At 40.7% G+C, this 19,109-nt stretch overlaps 1 protein-coding gene across 5 annotated transcripts in view; it reads left to right on the plus strand.

Annotated features, from left to right (window-relative positions):
• The first annotated feature begins 11,908 nt into the window (after window positions 1-11,908).
• Window positions 11,909-19,109, plus strand: part of CDC42SE2 (CDC42 small effector 2) — a 111,747-nt gene continuing 104,546 nt past the window's right edge. For all 5 annotated transcript variants that reach the window (XM_079917424.1, XM_079917423.1, XM_079917422.1 and 2 more), the window contains exon 1: window positions 11,909-12,275. The gene's annotated coding sequence lies outside the window, so the exon portion shown is untranslated. The remainder of the gene's footprint in view (window positions 12,276-19,109) is intronic.

Genomic DNA, 19,109 nt, shown 5'->3' on the forward strand with positions numbered 1-19,109 from the left:
CTAATATAAGTTGTTAATAACTGGGAAACTGTGGGGTGGGGGATAAGGGCTACATGGGAACTCTGTACTTTCCAGTCAATTTTTCTATAAGCCTAAAACTACTAAAAAGAATTCTGTTAATTTTAGAAATGCACTTTTAAAGAATATATAGGGATGCCTAAAACTATGTAAAAACAAAGTGAAAAAATAATATTATAGCTGCTTATCAGAATTCTTAACAAATAGATGACTTATTTTAATACTTTATATATCTTTCTTTTCTTTTTATAAATTTATTTATTTGTTTATTTTTGGCTGCGTTGGGTCTTTGTTGCTGTGTGCAGGCTTTCTCTAGTTGCAGTGAGAGGGGGCTACTCTTTGTTGTGGTGCATGGGCTTCTCATTGTCATGGCTTCTCTTGTTGTGGAGCACGGGCTCTAGGCACATAGGCTTCAGTAGGTGTGGCATGTGGACTCAGTAGTTGTGGCTTGCAGGCTCTAGAGCTCAGGCTCAGTAGTTGTGGTGCATGGGCTTAGTTTCTCCGCGGTGTGTGGGATCTTCCCAGGCAAGGGCTTGAACCTGTGTCCCTTCTTGCATTGGCAGGCAGATTCTTAACCACTGCTTCACTAGGGAAGCCCTGTATATCTTTCTTATTGATTTAATATTTATCAATTAATGGAATATAAAAATAGAACTGAATAATTTTGATGAGCAAAAGAATATGTTGGGCAGGTCTTGCGTGGAGCAGGAAGCTGTAATTAACCCCTTTGAGAGTCTTTCACTTTTCTAATCCAAGAAATCACAGCAGAGATCACTCTTTTTATTAAAGGTAACTATTTTTTTAAAAAAAACTTACAGGACTTCCCTGGTGGTGCAGTGGATAAGACTCCGTGCTCCCAATGCAGGGGGCCCAGGTTCAATCCCTGGTCAAAGAACCATATCCCACATGCATGCCACAACTGAGAGTTTGCATGCCACAGCTAAAGAGCCCATGTGCTGCAGCTAAGGAGCCCTGGAGCCACAACTAAGACCCAGTGCAACCAAATAAAGAAAAAAAAAAAGATTAGAAAAACTTTTTTTTTTTTTTTTTTTGCTGTACGTGGGCCTCTCACTGTTGTGTCCTCTCTCGTTGTGGAGCACAGGCTCCGGACGTGCAGGCTCAGCTGCCATGGCTCACGGGCCTATCCGCTCCATGGCATGTGGGATCTTCCCGGACCGGGGCACAAACCCGTGTCCCCTGCATCGGCAGGCGGACTCCCAACCACTGTGCCACCAGGGAAGCCCTAGAAAAACTTTAAAAAATTTTTTTTAAAACTTTCATATTTCCCCCATTTAGGAAATTCCCATGAACTTGATAAATGGCTAAGAAGTTAACATTTCCCCCCAACCCAAATAGGTTAATTTCCTTTCTCTTTCAAGATACCATTCTCTTTTAAGAGATTCTCATACTTTTTCTATTTGTATTTAACCTACTTTTTAGTAGAATAGAATATGCAATTCTATATTGTGATAGAAGAGAAAAAAGAAAAAAACGTCTAGGAGATAATACATGAATAGCAGAGTGACTCATGGAATTGACATTGACCACTGAATTTCATGTGTGTGCAATTATTATTCAGAAGGAGATAAACATAGTTAATAATAAAAACTGTTCAGATTAATGGAAAATTAACCAGAAAGTAATCAGCCTCCACAATACTGATGATTTATTATTAAAAGCAAACAGATAAGCTTGAAATAATCATGTAGGTACTGTAATTCCATTTCTGGTTTTCACATACTACACTTTATGAGTGAATGCTACATGGAGCTTATCAAGGAAGTTATCGAAACAAGAATATCTTGAAATTCAAAAGTTATGTATGATACACTGATGATATGTCCACATATATAAACTTTATTCTTTTAAAGCATCATCATTAATGCAGTTTGTCTTTCTGCTCTACTTTTTATCATCTTCTAAATAAATCCAAACTCCTTAACATGATATAGTCTCTTTCTGCAGGTCCAGAATCATTTCCTCTCCCTGCCCACAAGATCCTTCTCTGACCGGCACTCATTCTCTAGTTCCCTAAGAGCATCACACTCTCACCTCTCCCTGATTTTGTACATGCTGTTCTTCTATGCCAAAAAATCTCATCCTTCCTTTCATTCTTGGATAATTCCTCTCAAGCATCTGCTCTTTTTGGAATCCTTTCTGGATCTTCACAGGCTGAGCCAAATGTTCTCCACTAGAACTATCTCTATGATAATACTTAGTAAACTGTGCCCAACTTCCTCTTTATACCAGAGTAATGCTGGAGCCTGAAGCTGTGGTGGCAGCTTCTTGATTCTGTAGCTTCCTGACTAGAGCTAGAGCTGGAACAGGAGGTGGGCAGAGTGTGCATGTGGCTGCAGGGTAAGGGTCAAAGAATGAAACCCTGATCCTACAACCAGGCTGATCTGAGAACAAGATAAGACCAAGAGTCATATTCTAGATGAAAGGCCAGAAACAGAGAAGAGATAAGAAGTCGTTTGTGGGTACAAGAGGCAGACCCTCAGAAGACTTCAGAGGCAGAGGGATGTCAGAGGTAACATAAGGTGGAAAAAGTGATTGGAATCCAGAAAGCTGTATTGCTGGTTTTACTTGTCTTTCACCATTCTTCACCCCCATCCACAGCTTAAACGCAGACTTCCATTACTGAATCTCCACTGCCTACAATGGGGCCTGCCACACAGTAGGTAGGAAACAATATCTGTTGAATTGAGCCCTATTAACCATCATTTAAAGAACATTCTTTAAAACCTCTCACAAAGGATACTTTTCTAGGAAACCCTCCCTAATCCCCACCGAAAAGAATTCTGTTCTTACAAATACTTGTGGTATGCTTTTTGGTATCTCTCATTCTCTTTCAGTGTTCTGCCTTGTGTTATACGTGTTTGGATGTCTCCTATGTTTTTCTGTGTATCCACTCTAGGGGCAAGATCACTGTCTGAATCATCTTTGAAGATCCTAGTAGAAGTGTCACACATTTTGTGTGAGTCCTTAGTGACTGCTGTGCATTGCTCCTATTTTCTATAGTTCTGATTTGCTTTAGTCCTCATTCTCACATAATGGAGATAATGACATAGAAAGAAAAAAAACAAGCTTTTGTAGAATCCAAAAGTCTACTCCAATGTCTTCAAAGAACAAGCAAAGGAAATAAATATATAATCTTTTACTAAAGTTACTTTAAAAATCAGAGAGTATTCTTTTGTGCAAGATAGGTTTTTGTTTTAACCTAGCTATCATGATTGTCCGGTATTGCTTTACTTTGACTATGTAGCTCTGATGTGTGGTATGTTTTCGAATTTAAAATTAGAAACCCACGTACCACTTACACCCTGCTTCTCTGATTCAAGTGTGACTCATTGTAACTAAGAACTGATGGTAAAATAACAACAACAACAAAACCCCAAATCATCTGGGTTTGGTATGTGCCAGAGGGTAATGTGTGCGCATGTATGTTCTCATACATCTGTAATTATATACTGATCACCTATTTATGTTTATTTTAGAATTAACGAAGAGTAAAGGAGAATTGATTGAAATATTTATTTAGATGGAGTTCTAGTACTGAGCTAACACTATAGTCATTAGCTACATATTGCTATTGAGCACTTGAAACATGGTATACTGAATTGAAATGTGCTATTAGTTTCACATTTTTACTTTTTTTCATGTGACTACTAGAAAATTTTAAAGTACAAGTGTGGCATGCCTTATATTTCTGTAGGATAGCATTGGTTTGGTATATGCTATAATTTGGCTACTTTTACCATAGAAACATTGCAAAGGTGTTGTGAAAAAAATTCCACTCTAGTAATGGAGATAAACTATTGATAGTCTACTGTGCTGCAGGCGCTGAGATTTTACATGAACTATTTCATTTAATTCTCCCCAAATCTTATTAGATAGTTGTTTTCCCTATTTTAAGATAAGTAGTCTGGGGTTCAAAAAGGTTAAGAAAATTTCCTACAAGTCCATGATCAGACAGCTAGCAATCTGCAAAACATACTCATATCCACTTGTCACTAGAGATCATTCTCTTTTTGCTGAAGAACACTTTCTTTCCTCTGTCTTTCCTTTGCCTTATGCTACCTGAAATTTTTATTGTTTTTATATTTATTTATTTATTTGATTGTGTTGGGTCTTAGTTGTGGCAGGCAGCCTCCTTAGTTGTGGCATGCAAACTCTTAGTTGCGGCATGCGTATGGGATCTAGTTCCCAGACCAGGGATCGAACCCGGGCCCCCTGCATTTGGAGCGCGGAGTCTTAACCATAGTGTCACCAGGGAAGACCCTGAAATTCTAATAACACCCACGATCGTGAAGTCTCACTAGCCTGTTACTTCAAAATAGGGTCATATGTCCTTTTTTACCCAAATGAAAATAATGTAAGTCCCTCACAAGCCAAATTATCAGGGATTCCAGTCTTTTCCCATGATTCCCCTCCTCATATAATCATAAATGACCCAGGCTTATTTACTAATGCCTGAGAATTGATCCATTTGTCTGTGGATTGACAATAGAGTGACAGCTCATACACTCTTGAGGCTAGAGGCCTGTCTAGAGAAGGGTTAATTCAGTGACAGGGTTGTGTTAGTTTCCTATTACCTTGTAACAACTTACCATTGGTGGCTTAAAACAACACCCGTTAACAAATACCGTATGCTAACACATATATATGGAATCTAAATAAAAAGGTTCTGAAGAACCTAGGGGCAGGACAGGAATAAAGATGCAGACATAGAGAATGGACTTGAGGACATGGGGAGGGGGAAGGGTAAGCTGGGACAAAGTGAGAGAGTGGCATGGACATATATACACTACCAAACGTAAAATAGATAGCTAGTGGGAAGCAGCCGCATAGCACAGGGAGATCAGCTAGGTGCTTTGTGACCACCTAGAGGGGTGGGATAGGGAGGGTGGGAGGGAGGGAGACACAAGAGGGAGGAGATATGGGGATATATGTATATGTATAGCTGATTCACTTTGTTGTACGGGAGCAACTAACACACCCTTGTGAAGCAATTATACTCCAGTAAAGATGTTAAAACGACAACAACAACAACACCCATTTATTAGCTCATATTATCTGTAGGTCAGAAGTCCAGTATGGCTTTGCTGAATTCTCTGCTCACATTATCACATGGCTGAAATCAAGATGCCTGCAAGTTTGAGTTCTCATCTTGATACCTTGGCGGGGGGGAGGGAAATCTGTTTCAAAGCACATTTTTGTTGTTGGCAGAATTCAGTTCCTTATGGGTATAGGACTTAGGTTTCTGCTTCCTTGCTGGCTGTCAGCCAGAGGCTACTCTCTGCTTCTAGAAGCTGGATGTGTTCCTTGTCACGTGCCCCATTTCCCATCTTCATGCCAGCAATGGCAAATTGAATCTGTTTCGTGCTTTGAATCTCTCTGGCTTCTCTTTCTGCCCCCATTTATAGAAAACTCTCTGCTTTTTAAGGGCTCAGGGGCACCCAGATAATCTTATTTTAAGGTCAACTATGACATAACATAATTGTTCCAGGGTTTAGGGAATGGGCTACTGGGGGGAGTGGGTGGTGCATTTTCAGTTCTCTGCCTGCTACAGTCCTGGGGATTATACAGGGCATGTATACCACCACAGAGACAGTGGCAGAAAGCAAGCTGTCAGAGTCTTCCCAGCTGCTTAGCTTAGCTAGTCATAGGGACAAAAGGAAGAGCTGAATCATGATTAGACAGTAACACTTACTGGAGGAGAAGTAGAGGATGGATGTGAAGGTTCCTGACTTGTTACCTTACCTTCAACTTTACCCCCCAGTTTTAATCATCATATACTTTCTTTCTGAAAGCCACATGTAGATCTCTCTGCTAGGAGGAGGTATAACATATCTGTCCCACCTGTTTTAAAGGAAGCAATGTCCAGGCACTTTGAGGTATGTTGGAGCCTCCATGTCCTGTATTGCTGGAGCCCTGATAAACCATAGAGATGGGAGTCCCCATGAACGGCTTCCTAACAGGCCACTGGGGCCAGTTCTGCTGGTTCCTCTGGGCCAAGGAGCTTCCTCAGTGTGCAGGAGGAGCACCCTCCCCTGCCTGTAGCAGACTTCACTCCCTCTAGGTTACCTGCCTTTTGAACCCTTTCTTTCCCCACACTTGCATGCCAATCTCCCAATACTCAGCTCAAAATCCATTGTGGCTCTTGCTCTCCCTGGGAACACACCTTTCATGTGCCAATTACTGAACCTTTGCTCACCAAGCTTTGTGTTCCCTAAAGTGCCAAATCCCCTTTCTCTTTATTGCCTCTGTTGTTTACTTGAGAGATTTCTTTTAGCTGAATCATATTTTTAACCTTAACAAACGTATAGAGGAAACTTCTATCACTATCATATGTGGAAAATCTGAATTACCTGCCATATATAGGTGTTAACTCTAAAAGAAAAAGAAAAAAAACAAAAAGGAAAGAAAAATTCTTAGTCACTTGTGGTCTCTAACCTGACATAGCAGAGTGATTCTCAAAAGGCTCCTTTCTTCCTCTCTGATTGTCCCCAGGGGCATTTTTATTACAATTCCTAACTCTTTTTCTGTTTGTTTTTGTTGTGTTGTGTTTTGAGCTAAGGGGCTACAATGCAGTTATATTACAGGCCACGTGTTGAAGCTTGGCGAGCTGCATGTACCCCAAACTACTTTGCCTCTTCCTTCCCATCCCCACCCCTCTTCAGTGTGCTACCTAAAGTCATCCCCCATACCACCAGAGATGTGCAATCCACAGTTCAGAAAACACAGACCCCACTTTCTTCTTCCCAGAGACCCACCTCAAATTCCTCTCCCTCTAAGAAACCAATACAGTCATCAGTGATCCCCTCAACTGCATTCATAAGGCTACTGTGTCTAATTATTCAAATGTTGCTGTGTGACATTTCATTAAGGACAAAGACCATGCTTTATACTAAGTTTTCCCACAGCATTTGGTATGCTACCTGGCAAACAGCAGGCATTCAGTGAATATTTGTGGTTTGATGAGCAGCAAGGGTCAGCTCTGGGTAAGAGTGTAGAGCAGAGTTTGACTTAGGTTCCTCTCCTACCTTGGGCTGCTTCAGTCACAGAAGGGCCATGGACTGTGGTTCTCCTCTGAGGCATTTTCTCCTTTCTCAATAAGTTCCCTGTGTTTCCTGATTTTTCTGTCTCCCCAAATCACACTTTGTGTGCTGTGTCTGATTATCTCGTTGACTAATTAGCTAAGACATTTGGTGTTTGCCACTAGATCTTGCATTGCTTAATTCTGTCTTGTAAATATTTTTTGTATCCTCTATCACACTTAAGACCACATATACATAGTGGATGCTCAATAGATATTTGTTGTATAAATAAATGAATGCATGTTTTATTGTTTGTGTCTTGGAGTGTCCCTGATATATCTTCAGGAGAAAATACGAAGTCCTCAAACTAATTCATATAACATTGGTCAAGGGGATTTACTAAGTTTTTTAACAAGTATGGAAAAGCTTTGTAGTTTTGACTCAGAACAATAAAAATGAAATCTTCCCTCTGCCTTTCCTCCCTCTTTTGGCCACTAGGCCAATTTAGATGTTCCTTTCAAGTAGCAATTTAAGTCTCTTTAGCTTTACACGAAGCTTATATTTCCTTCTCTGTACCCCCAAGCAATTTACACATACTTATTATCCAAACCTGGACATACTGAGAACGAAAGTGGGCACAAATAACTATTAAGCCAGGACAAGAAGTGTCCCTGACAAACAAGGAAGTACAGTCATACTACTTTGAGAGCAGTTATTTGCTAACTGTATGTCACTTTTCATTTAACTGTAAAGCCATTCTAGGTCTGGGCCTTATAGCTTCCTTTGTTACCTAGAACTGTGCCTGGCACATAGTGGTGGTAGAAGAAATGTTAGTGCTGTTGTAAAAATGTTCATTTAATTGCATATAATACTACCTTGATGTAGAATTCAAACAATCCCATTTGGGGCCTATTATGAGCCATTTTCTCAGTATTACAAATATAGGGCAATGAGCTTAATTATATGCTTGTGTAATGATAATAGCTAGCATTTACCAGCACTGAGCATGTGCCAGGCCCAGGGCTAAGAACTCTGCTTGAGTTCTCTCACTGATTTCTTCCAACAACTCTTGGAGATAAGTACTGCTATGGTCCCATTAAATGAGAAGAAAAGACAGGTTTAGAAGATTAATAACCTTGGTCAGGATCACCCAGCTAATTCTGCGTCAGAGTTTGAACTCCAGGCTCTGACCCTATACACCATCTCCCCTATATGTGATAAGTAGCTGGTACTGAATTTTGGAAAGTAGTTAAAAAAATAATAGTATACTTTTAGGAAAAATCCATTTGCTGTAAACATTTTAAAGGAAAACTTAACTAAGTAAGAGATTGCATAATCAGGCAAGTGTGATAGCTGTGTGAGCTCGTGAGTAGTGATAGCAGTTGCTTAGACCAACACATTGTTTGCTGTTGTCCTTGATGTTGGTTAATGTTTCCATTTGTTAAGTTACAAATATGCCATGTTAGTTTTGTTGAGATCATTCTCTTGTTGGTGGGCTAGTAAGGTGCAAGACATTTTATTTTGTACTGTAACAGTTGCATTTAACTTTAGCAGTATGTGGTTGAATTATGAACGGTGACTATTTTCTACTCTGTCCTTTTGAGAGAAGTTTTTACTTGGTAACAATTTTAAGGACAGTACAGACACATCATAATATTGAGTCCAGAAAAATTATTATGTGGTATTATTACAATTATTGTAATTATTAATTACAAACCATATTTTTTAATCCTTTTTGTTGTTGTTAAATTTATTTATTTTTGGCTGTGTTGGGTCTTTGTTACTGCGCACGGGCTTTCTCTAGTTGTGGCAAGCAGGGGCTACTACTCTTTGTTGTGGTGCGCAGGCTTCTCAATGTGGTGGCTCCTCTTGTTGCAGAGCACGGGCTCTAGGCGCGTGGGCTTCAGTAGTTGTGGGATACGGGCTCAGTAGTTGTGGCTCACAGGCTCTAGAGTGCAGGCTCAGTAGTTGTGGCACATGGGCTTAGTTACTCTGCGGCATGTGGGATCTTCTTGGACCAGGGTTTGAACCCATGTCCGCTGCATTGGCAGGTGGATTCTTAAACACTGTGCCACCAGGGAAATCCCCCAAACCATATTTTTACATTACTGAAATATATAGTCAATAGCTTTTAAAAATAAAAGCAGGCTATTGAATTTTATATAAAAATAATTATATATAAAATTAAATAAAAGCAGTCTATTGAATTTTATATAAAAATAATCCAGATTGTAAGGGATCATCTGTAACCTTAAATAGTTTTAAATCAGAAAGGATAAATTAAGTATGTAAAGAGACTATGCTATAAGTATTATACTGAACAAATAACTATATGCACAGACTTTCATACAAAACGTATCCTTTGATTGAATGGAATTGTCTTCTTAATTGACTTTTTTTTTCTACTGGCAAGAGGTATGTAGGAATAGCTATAGCAACTGAAATTAGATATTGTTAAGGTATTCAATCATATGTGATATGTTATAAACAAAATATGAAAAATCTGGAAATAAATGTTTACGTAATGAATACTAACTTTTATGAATAAATGATAGGAAATGTTATTACTTAAGGCATTCACACAAGATGACTACATTTGTAATTCAAAGGAAGGATTACAAATATATATACCAAGTTCAGAAATTTTCTGCGTTTTTTTTGTCATAGGACTTAAAAAATATTTTTTTTTCTTTTTATTGAAGTAGAGTTGATTTACAATGCTGTGCCAGTCTTGGCTGTGCAACAAAGTGACTCAGTTATAGACATAGAGACATTCTTTTTTTATATTCTTCCATTATGATTTATCACAGCATACGGACATTTTTAGCATTAAAATGCCTTTGAGTTTTACACCAGAAAGTTTTCTCTAATTTATCATGTTTGTCTTCTTCAGTGAAATAGAATACCATGATAGCAATGGTTAGAAAAACTGCATTGAATGTCAAGTTATCACTGTACTCAGAGTAACCAGAAAATCAAAATGCTTATGTTATGATGTAGATAGGGATCTTATGGTTAACTGATAGAAATTGGAACCAAGAGGAAGTTTAAAATAAAAAATTGGTCATTTTTTGTTGCTTTGCACTTTTTATTACCTAGGAGACTTAAAATTGTTTTCATTTACTCTAGGCACTTGGGATACATCAGCTGAACAAAACACAAAATCCCATCTTCTACTGGGGAAGACAGACATTAAAACATAAATATACAACAGATAAATTGTAAAGATTTTTGCAAGGTTTTAAGTGTCATGGGAAGAAAAGAAGAAGCAAGTTAGGAAGGACTGAGAGTTGGGTTTGGGGTGGTTACAGTTTTAAATAGCGTGGTCAGGCTGAGTATCATTGTTAAGGTAAGATTGGATCAAGGAGTTAAAAGAGGTGAAGGTGGACACCAGGGAAGAATGTTACCGGCAGAGAAAAAACTCTCACAAAGTCCCTGTCTGGAATATACAAGCAACTGGAGTCAGGGAGTAAAGCAAAAGGCAAATCCAAGGGCTTTGTAGAAACCGTGAAGACCTTTTTTTTTTTTTTTAACATCTTTACTGGAGTATAATTGCTTTACAAGGGTGTGTTAGTTGCTGCTGTACAACAAAGTGAATCAGCTATACATATACATATATCCCCATATCCCCTCCCTCTTGCGTCTCCCTATCCCACCCTTCTAGGTGGTCACAAAGCACCGAGCTGATCTCCCTGTGCTATGCGGCTGCTTCCCACTAGCTATCTATTTTACATTTGGTAGTGTATATATGTTAATGCCACTCTCTCACTTTGTCCCAGCTTACCCTTCCCCCTCCCCGTGTCCTCAAGTCCATTCTCTATGTCTGCATCTTTATTCCTGTCCTGCCCCTACGTTCCTCAGAACCATTTTTTTTTTTTTTAGATTCCATATATATGTGTTAGCGTAAGGTATTTGTTTTTCTCTTTCTGACTTACTTCATTCCGTATGACAGACTCTAAGGACCTTAGCTTTTACAGTTTAGGAAATGGGGAGGCAATGGAAGATTTTGACCAGATGAGACAGGAGCTGACTTTTTTTGTAGGAGGATATTCTGATTGTTGTTTTGATAATAGACTGCGTTAATGGTGGGCAGGTAGACCATTTAGTAGGCCACCGAAGTATACTCGAGGCCAGAGCAGATGAAAAGTGATTCAGGGGAGAAGTGGTCTGATTCTGGTTTATTTTGAGGGCGCAACCAACAGACATGCTTGACAGAATGGAGGTGAAGAGGAGAGAATGAGAGGAGCCAAGGATGACTCCAAGTTTTTGACCTGAGTAACTAACTAGAAGGACTGTGGCATGGTTTTGAGTTGCTTTTTGAGCAAGGGAGACCTAACTCTAAATTTAGCGGGAAAAGAAAACTAATGTTGCACTCATATAATCAATCAAGACGGGGAAGACGTACTATATTATATTCCAAGTATGGTAGGTATTTTGGTGGAGGGTCTACTGCTAGATAAGCGCACTCTTAAGTGTTTCTGATTTCTGGGATATATAAAATATACAGGTAAGGGCTCAGAGATCCAGTAGACGAGTAATTTCACACATTTCAAATGCCATGTGGGTGTTCTCGGCCTTAAGCCAGGTAATGACGGATTCAACAATTCTGACGTTTCCATTTAAAAAACGGGGGAGGGTGGTTTGGTGATTTCAGGGCATCTATCTCTCAACTACTACTGAGAGACAGCTGGTCCTAAGGCTCAGCCACGACCCTAGCCCGCCTGGGAGCGTTCCCACTTCCAGCGCAGGCGCCGTCTGGGGAGGGGGCGCGAGGTCTTGCTGCCGGCTGCCGGGCTGAGAGTGGGGAGGGGCTCCCGAACGTTCCCACCCAGCCCCGATCGCCATCTTCCGGCGCGTTCTTTCCCGCGCGGACTCCAACCCCAGCTCTCTGCCCTCTTCTCGCCGGGGAAGGGGTTTCTAGCCCGCGGAGCTCGCGGGCAGTGCGCGTCGCTGAGGTGCGGAACAGAGTCCACCCCCAAGGCAGGGTACGGGGCGGGGCCGGCGTGGCGGCAGCTGTGCGGCGGCGCGGCCCTCCCGCTGCTCCCGGAGCGCGCGCCGCCTCTTGCCCCGCCTGCGCGCGAGCCAGGGCGTGGAGGGAGGGGCCAGGAAGCGGCGAGCGCGCTGGGGAGCGCAGCTGCGGGCGTGGGGGGACAGCAGCCGCGGAGCCGGCCCCGAGAGCGGCCGCGGCAGGAGCGAGCGGCGGAGACAAAGGCTACGGTGAGTGCATCTCCCGCCGGGGTCGCGCTCTGGGCCTCCCACCTTGCTCTCGGGGCCCCTTGGGCGGGGGCCCAAAGCCCCTAACCCCCGCCACCTAGGGCTTCAGGGCGAGTGCGGCCCTGCCCTGCCCGCTGCGCGCTGCGGGCTGTGGGCTGAGCCTGCGGCTCCATTTTCAGGTCTGGGCGAGGTCCTCATGCGGACCCTGCCTTTGGTTTTCCTTCCATTCCTTCTGGGAAATGGTTACATACTCTGTTCCGGATTCAAGACAGGCGGGCGGCTGAGAGAGCCAACCGCCCCCCCGTTGTAAAATGGAAATGAAGAGCCCCCTCCCCCCCCAACTTTGCAGGTCTGAAAGTCGGGAGGGTGGCGCGAGGGGCAGGCGGAGAGGGCCCGGGTCCTCCAGGTGAGTTTCGGAGGGGCGGGGACCGCCGGCTCGGGAGCCGGACTCTTGCCTGGGGCGTCCGGCGCGTTCCTCACGCGGGTCTCGCCGCGGTACTTTGGGCCCCGGAGAGAAAGCCCTGACCACCTCGGAGGAGGAACTCGTCCTACTCTTACAGGTTGTTTTACCCAGCGCTTGCTGCTTTAGTTGTGATTTTTGGTAACGGGTGTGGTAGTTAGCGGCTCGGTGATGCCGCATTAATAGGTGAAGAGGAGCCTCGATGGGCTGACTTAATGTGTACATGAAACAACACTGAGATTCCTCTTTAGCTGCTCTTATTTTGAGTGATAAGCTTTTGAAGGGGAATTTGATGCTAACGTTCAGTTTAAAAAATTAACGTTTTGTTAAAGGGCCTGACGTATAGTAAGTAGATGCTCAATAAAATACTTGAATGAAAAAATGAATCTTGAAACGTCAGAGAAAGCTGATCTCATATCTAGTACAATTTAGGCACATACTCTCTTGATTCAAGTTAAAGGAAAAAATTGGCAAACACGTTATTTTGGCTTATATGCTTGTTTTTTGTTTTCACGCAACATACACATACTGTTGAAAAATCAGTTATTTTCAATATTAGGAGCATAGAAAATGCATTTGAAATTAATCATTTTGAGGAAAGTTGGTAGACATTTTGATGTTTCCTAAAAATCAACCATATTGATCTAATTTTCTTTTGAAAGAATGGAGAAGATAAAGAAGAGGTGCTTCTATTCTGTTTGGTTGAGACCCTGCTTTCCATTTCATTATGAATAAAGAAGTTTATGTGCTTTTGAGGGACTCTGGCATGGTCTTGAGTTGCTTTTTGAGCAAGGGGGAACTTTAAGGGAAAAAGGAAAGCTAATGTTGCAGTAATATAATTAAACCTCACCACTTACTCAGCAGATATTCATTAAGCACCTATTATATGCTGGCACCTGTGCTGGCTGCTGATTTCCTAGGGGCAAACAAAACCCACAATTATCTTTTTCTTAGCCTGAGCGTGAAGTTCGTTCCTCATTATGGATGTTGCAAGGACAGACTGTCTTATACCCCTAGTGCCTATTTAAAATTGGGAAAGATGGCAGGTGAACAGCAGGAAGTGTAGATCCATAACAGTCTATTTAAAGGTTAATAAGTAACTTTATAGGGCTAAGATCATTGGGTTATGTTTTCATATTGTCAGTTTAATAAAATCTGTTTTTTTAAATGAAGAGAGGAAGAAGTTTAACAAACTACTATTTTTATTCTCTCTCCCGTATTAGATGTTTTTGGTACAGTGTATTTATTGAAAAGTAATGTTCTGTTTTCTGTAAATAATCTTTGCTGTACAACATGTTCTGTTGTTAAAAATCTCCTAAGAGAAACAGTGGATTCCTTTTCTATAAGAAGTGTTTTTAAATAAAGCACCTTTTCAGAAATTTTATTTTGACCTTTTATTCATCATTTACAAATGGAGTATTGACTTGATAGTACTGAGAAGTGAAGAACTGTTAGTAGTGATTTGTAGTTCTATATCTGAATTTTACCTCTAGTATTAAAACTGGTAAAACTGTTTTAGTAAACAGTAAAAGAGGATGATTTGTAGTATTGCACTTATTAATTCTGAACGTAAGGTTGTGTTGTCTGTTTTTATCTTATTTACATATGATAAAAAGTACTTATTTGAATTCTTCAGAAGTCCAAATTAATGCGCTCCAAAGTCAGTCTTGATCATTACAGAAAAATGTATTGATAGATTAATAATTTTTTTACAGATAACTTTTGAATATATAAATTTATTTATTTATTTTTGGCTGCGTTGGGTCTTTGTTGCTGCTCACGGGCTTTCTCTAGTTGTGGCAAGTGGGGGCTACTCTTCATTGCAGTGCACGGGCTTCTCGTTGTCATGGCTTCTCTTGTTGCGGAGCACAGGCTCTAGGCACGTGGGCTTCAGTAGTTGTGGCACGCGGCCTCAGTAGTTGTGGCGCACAGGCTTAGTTGCTCCACGGCATGTGGGATCTTCCCAGACCAGGGCTTGAACCTGTGTCCCCTGCATTGGCAGGTGGATTCCTAACCACTGCGTCACCAGGGAAGCCCCTAACTTTTGAATTTAGGTGGACACTTTTGACCTGTTAACTGCTTATGCATTGTTGAAGATGATATGTGCATTCAAATAGAACTTTAAGATTTTTAGGGCTTCCTGGGTGGTGCAGTGGTTAAGAATCTGCCTGCCGATTCAGGGCACATGGGTTTGAGCCATGATCCGGGAAGATCCCACATGCTGCGGAGCAACTAAGCCTGTGCGCCACAACTACTGAGCCTGCACTCTAGAGCCCGGGAGCCACAACTACTGAGCCCACATACCACAGCTACTGAAGCCTGCGCCCTAGAGACCGGGCTCCGCAGCAAAAGAAGCCGCTGCAATGAGAAGCCCACACACCACAACGAAGAGTAGCCCCCCGCTCCTCGAAACTAGAGAAAGCCTGCGTGCAGCAACGAAGACCCAATACAGCCAAAGATAAATAAAATAAAAATAAACTGCAAAATGTCATTAAAAAAAAGATTTTTACACTTACTAATAGTTTTTTATGGTTCCTATGAATAAGGAAAGTAATCCCTTAAATCTTAGTGGTAGAGAGTTGTGATAGTTTTTCTTTAAATATATATTTCTTGTAGGAGGAGTGACTTGATAGCGTACACCTGTGTGTTCCTTGTAGTCTGTTGATGAGAAACCTAATAACAAATGTAATAGTGATGATTAGAACAGTGTAAGCCTTATGTTGAATAAAAAGTGCTTGGCATATTTTATTTGGGTAAGAATTTCATCAGGGTTTTTGACAGTCAGCAGCGTCAACACATGTTAAAGTAATTTTTCCAAGAAATTAGAACCTGTAATGACTTCTTTATTTATTTTTTTGACTTCTTTATTTTTTGTACTTTAAAAAAAATACCGTGTTTTCAAGGCATTATTCCTACCTTGGAGTAGTTCATAATGTTTTAAGGCTGAATAAATTCGAGGATCATTCCATTTTATAATTGTTGGAATATTCAAAGTGTGTTTATGCTTTCTTCATCAGGGTATGTGTGTTTATTGTTGGGGCTGGTTGTCTTTTTTTGTTGTAATATCCTTTAGAATAATTTAGAAAGCGTGATCTTTATCAGATGTAATTAATAAAGTGATTAAGAATGATACTGGTCTGACATATTGTAGCTGTGCCCATATTGTCTGTATAGATTGTGAAAGACTATTAATTAACAGTTGTAAAATGCTTTAAACTGACTTCTCACATTTATTCAGTAAGATAGGTTTCTATTATGTTTTTATGTCCCAGTTATCTCTCTTTATCATGAAAGTGTTTAGATTTCTCATCTGCTTTAGGATGAGTCTGGGTTATTTTGTTAAGGCTTCCTAAGACTTTTCTCTCAGTTGCAGATGCATATTAGTTTTCATCTGTTTCAGTGTTCTTAATCTCAGTTCTCATGAAAGTAATATTTTAACATTTATTGAATGTTAAATGTTAATAAATAAAGTTTTAGATCTGTCTTAGAGGGACACATGTACTTACCCTTAATAGTTAGGTGAGGGCATTTATTCTGATTTTTTTTCATACTACCTGGAAAAACTTGGAATTTAACTTATTAATTATTAACTTTATGCATTCTGCCTCAGTTCAAAGCTTAAGTATACTTGAACCTTTCTATAATACTAACAAATAATGAACAGAGGAAGACTTAGCTGAAACTGCTCTGGGACCCCATCCAAAGGGAGTTTTTGAACTGAAAGCCAAAAAATTTGGTAATGAGTTGTCTTTATCATGACACCATTAAATACCTGCAAACCTATTTTAGTCAAAATGGATTATAGTAAAACAAACTCCCTCTTTTTCCTAGAAAGCATTAGATAACTCCATGTTAAATTTAGGTGTGTTTGAAAATGACTGAATGATGAGCACTATTTCCATCTTGTGGCTTACTCACTTAGAAATTCATGGTAAGACTTTTTTTTAGTCTATTATAATTTATTAACAAATAAGTATTGATTTTAAATGTGTTTAAGCTTGTAATTCACAAAGTTAGAAAAATACGAAAACAATTCCAAGAAAAGGAGAAAACTAAGATTTCTTATTAAATCTTTAGGATTGAATTTTTGTAAGCATCTTGTACTAAACCAAAATCATTTTGTTTCATTCGACTTAATCTACTTTCACTTTTTTGCTCAATAAAGCAAAAATGAATTTTTTGTATATTCAGCATTGTGTATATTTAGCACCTAATAGATAGTGGGAGCCCATGGATATTTGTGGAACTGAAATGGATGGGATTTGATAAGGGTTTAAGCAGAAAACAGCTTTCTTTCTCTCAGTGTACCTTCAAAGCCTCCCTGTACATTGTCTTTCCCTGACTTTCCAGCTCTTAGGAAGACCAGATAACTTTTCTAGTTAATTTTAGGGGTAAAAAGTCTTATGCTCATTTGTCAGTAATAGGCTTATTTTAGTCATTAGAAGGTGCAGTTCAGAATAATAATGTGTTCAAACTCTTACACAATATAGAACTTTTTTTTGGTAGTTCAGAACTGCTTCAGAGCAAGAAGCCTGCTTTGGAGGAAGAGTCCTGAGAGGCTTCTCTTTTTTACTTTGCCAGCTCCTCTTTAGTATGCTGTCAGATTCACCTGTCCACGGTCCAGTTCAGTGGGGAAAGAGGATTGGGGGAAAAGGTATGGTTTTAATGTGGCTCCTCCTATTGTGATCTGGCAGCTGTGCCTTCTGAGTTGGACAGGTTGTTCAAAGCTGACTCTGGAGGAGTGCTGGAAATGGTTTTCTTGGGGATTCCATGTCTGGGAACCTCCAGCTATAATTCCTGTGATATAATTCTTCTTCTCCAGTCCTTTAGGCTTCTAGTTGCACTCATTTGCAGGCTCACTGTGCCTGGGAGAGGTTTTGCTTTACTCTTTAAGGTAGTTCTGTTACATTTAAACCAGACCTGCCTGTACTTTATTAAGATTATTTCACAGAACACAGTTTCAAGCGTTCCATCGGGGTTTCAGTTTCCTATCTTTCCAGTTCCTAATGTCAAGCACCCCCACTTGAATTCTACTTCTGTGTCTGGGACCTGTTGTACAGTCCGTTGCTGCTACTCCCTTTTTTAGCATCCCAACCCCTCCTTCCTCCATTTCCTCACTTAATTATTTATCCTGCTTTGAATCCATAGTCCACTGTTAAAATTTCTTCCTTTTATAAAGCCTCAGTTCTCTTTTAGCACCTCTCCCTTCATGTACTTACTTGGTAACCACCAACCCCCCGAATCCAGTTCTCCATCTAGTCCAGCCGATACCTGGCAGTTGAGCGTGAATTGAGGAAGACATACCTGTGCTGACCTGTTCTCCTTTCGTGTTGGCCAAGGAGTGTCCTTCGTGCTGTCCACAGTCCTTTAATCATAGTATCAATCAGTCCCTGGTTGAATCACTCTGCCAGTCCCCTGACAATTTTACACCTCTCCTCAAACCTCTAGTGCCTCTTTTCTTCATTTTCTGCTGATGACCTTGTTTCCTGTATATTAAAAATGAAAGCAATCAGGAGAAAACTTTTGTATGTCTCCTCGCATCTGTACGCAGACTCTATGCATTTCCTACTGTGCTGTGACCATCACCTCTCTCACCCCTGGTTCTGTCCCCCTCCTGTCAGGGACTTTGCTTTGCCTCAGGATTTATCCCATTCTCCTGCCTGCCAATGAGCTGTCTCATCAGTGTTTCCCATTTGTATTGGATTATTCCTATCAGCATATAGATATGCTGAAATATCTCCCATCTTTATTTTTTAAAATATTTATTTATTTATTGGCTGCATCAGGTCTTAGTTGTGGCATGCGGGATCTTTTGTTGTGGCGCATGGGCTCATCGTGACATGTGGGCTTCTCTCTAGTTGTGGCGTGCGGGTTTTCTCTTCTTTAGTCGTGATGTGCAGGTTCCAGGGTGTGGGCTCTAGTGGGTGTAGTTTGTGGCAAGAGGGCTCTAGTTGAGGCGCATGAGCTCAGTAGTTGTGGTGCGTGGGCTTAGTTGCCCCCTGGCAGGTGGGATCTTAGTTCCCTGACCAGGGGTTGAACCTGCATCCCCTGCATTGGAAGGTGGGTTCTTTACCATTGCACCATCAGGCAAGTCCCTCCCATCTTTCAAAACAAGCAAACCTATCCCAATAGCACATCTTTCTTCAGCTACTGTTCTTCAAGAGTTGTTATTTGTGGTCACCAGTACTCCCTCTCTGTCTTGGATCCACTGCAGTTGTTTTTTTTTCTCCTCCATGCTACATTAACAGCTCTTGTGAGATTGCTTACTAGTGACCTCCTTGGTGACAAATTCCCCAGCCAGTTCTCAATCCTAATCTCACTGGATGTAGCAGCAGAAGCATTTGAAGTGGTTGGTAATTTTCTTTTCTTTGAAACCT

This window comes from Stenella coeruleoalba (assembly GCF_951394435.1).
Source record: "Stenella coeruleoalba genome assembly, chromosome: 3".
Classification (NCBI taxonomy): Eukaryota; Metazoa; Chordata; class Mammalia; order Artiodactyla; family Delphinidae; genus Stenella; species Stenella coeruleoalba.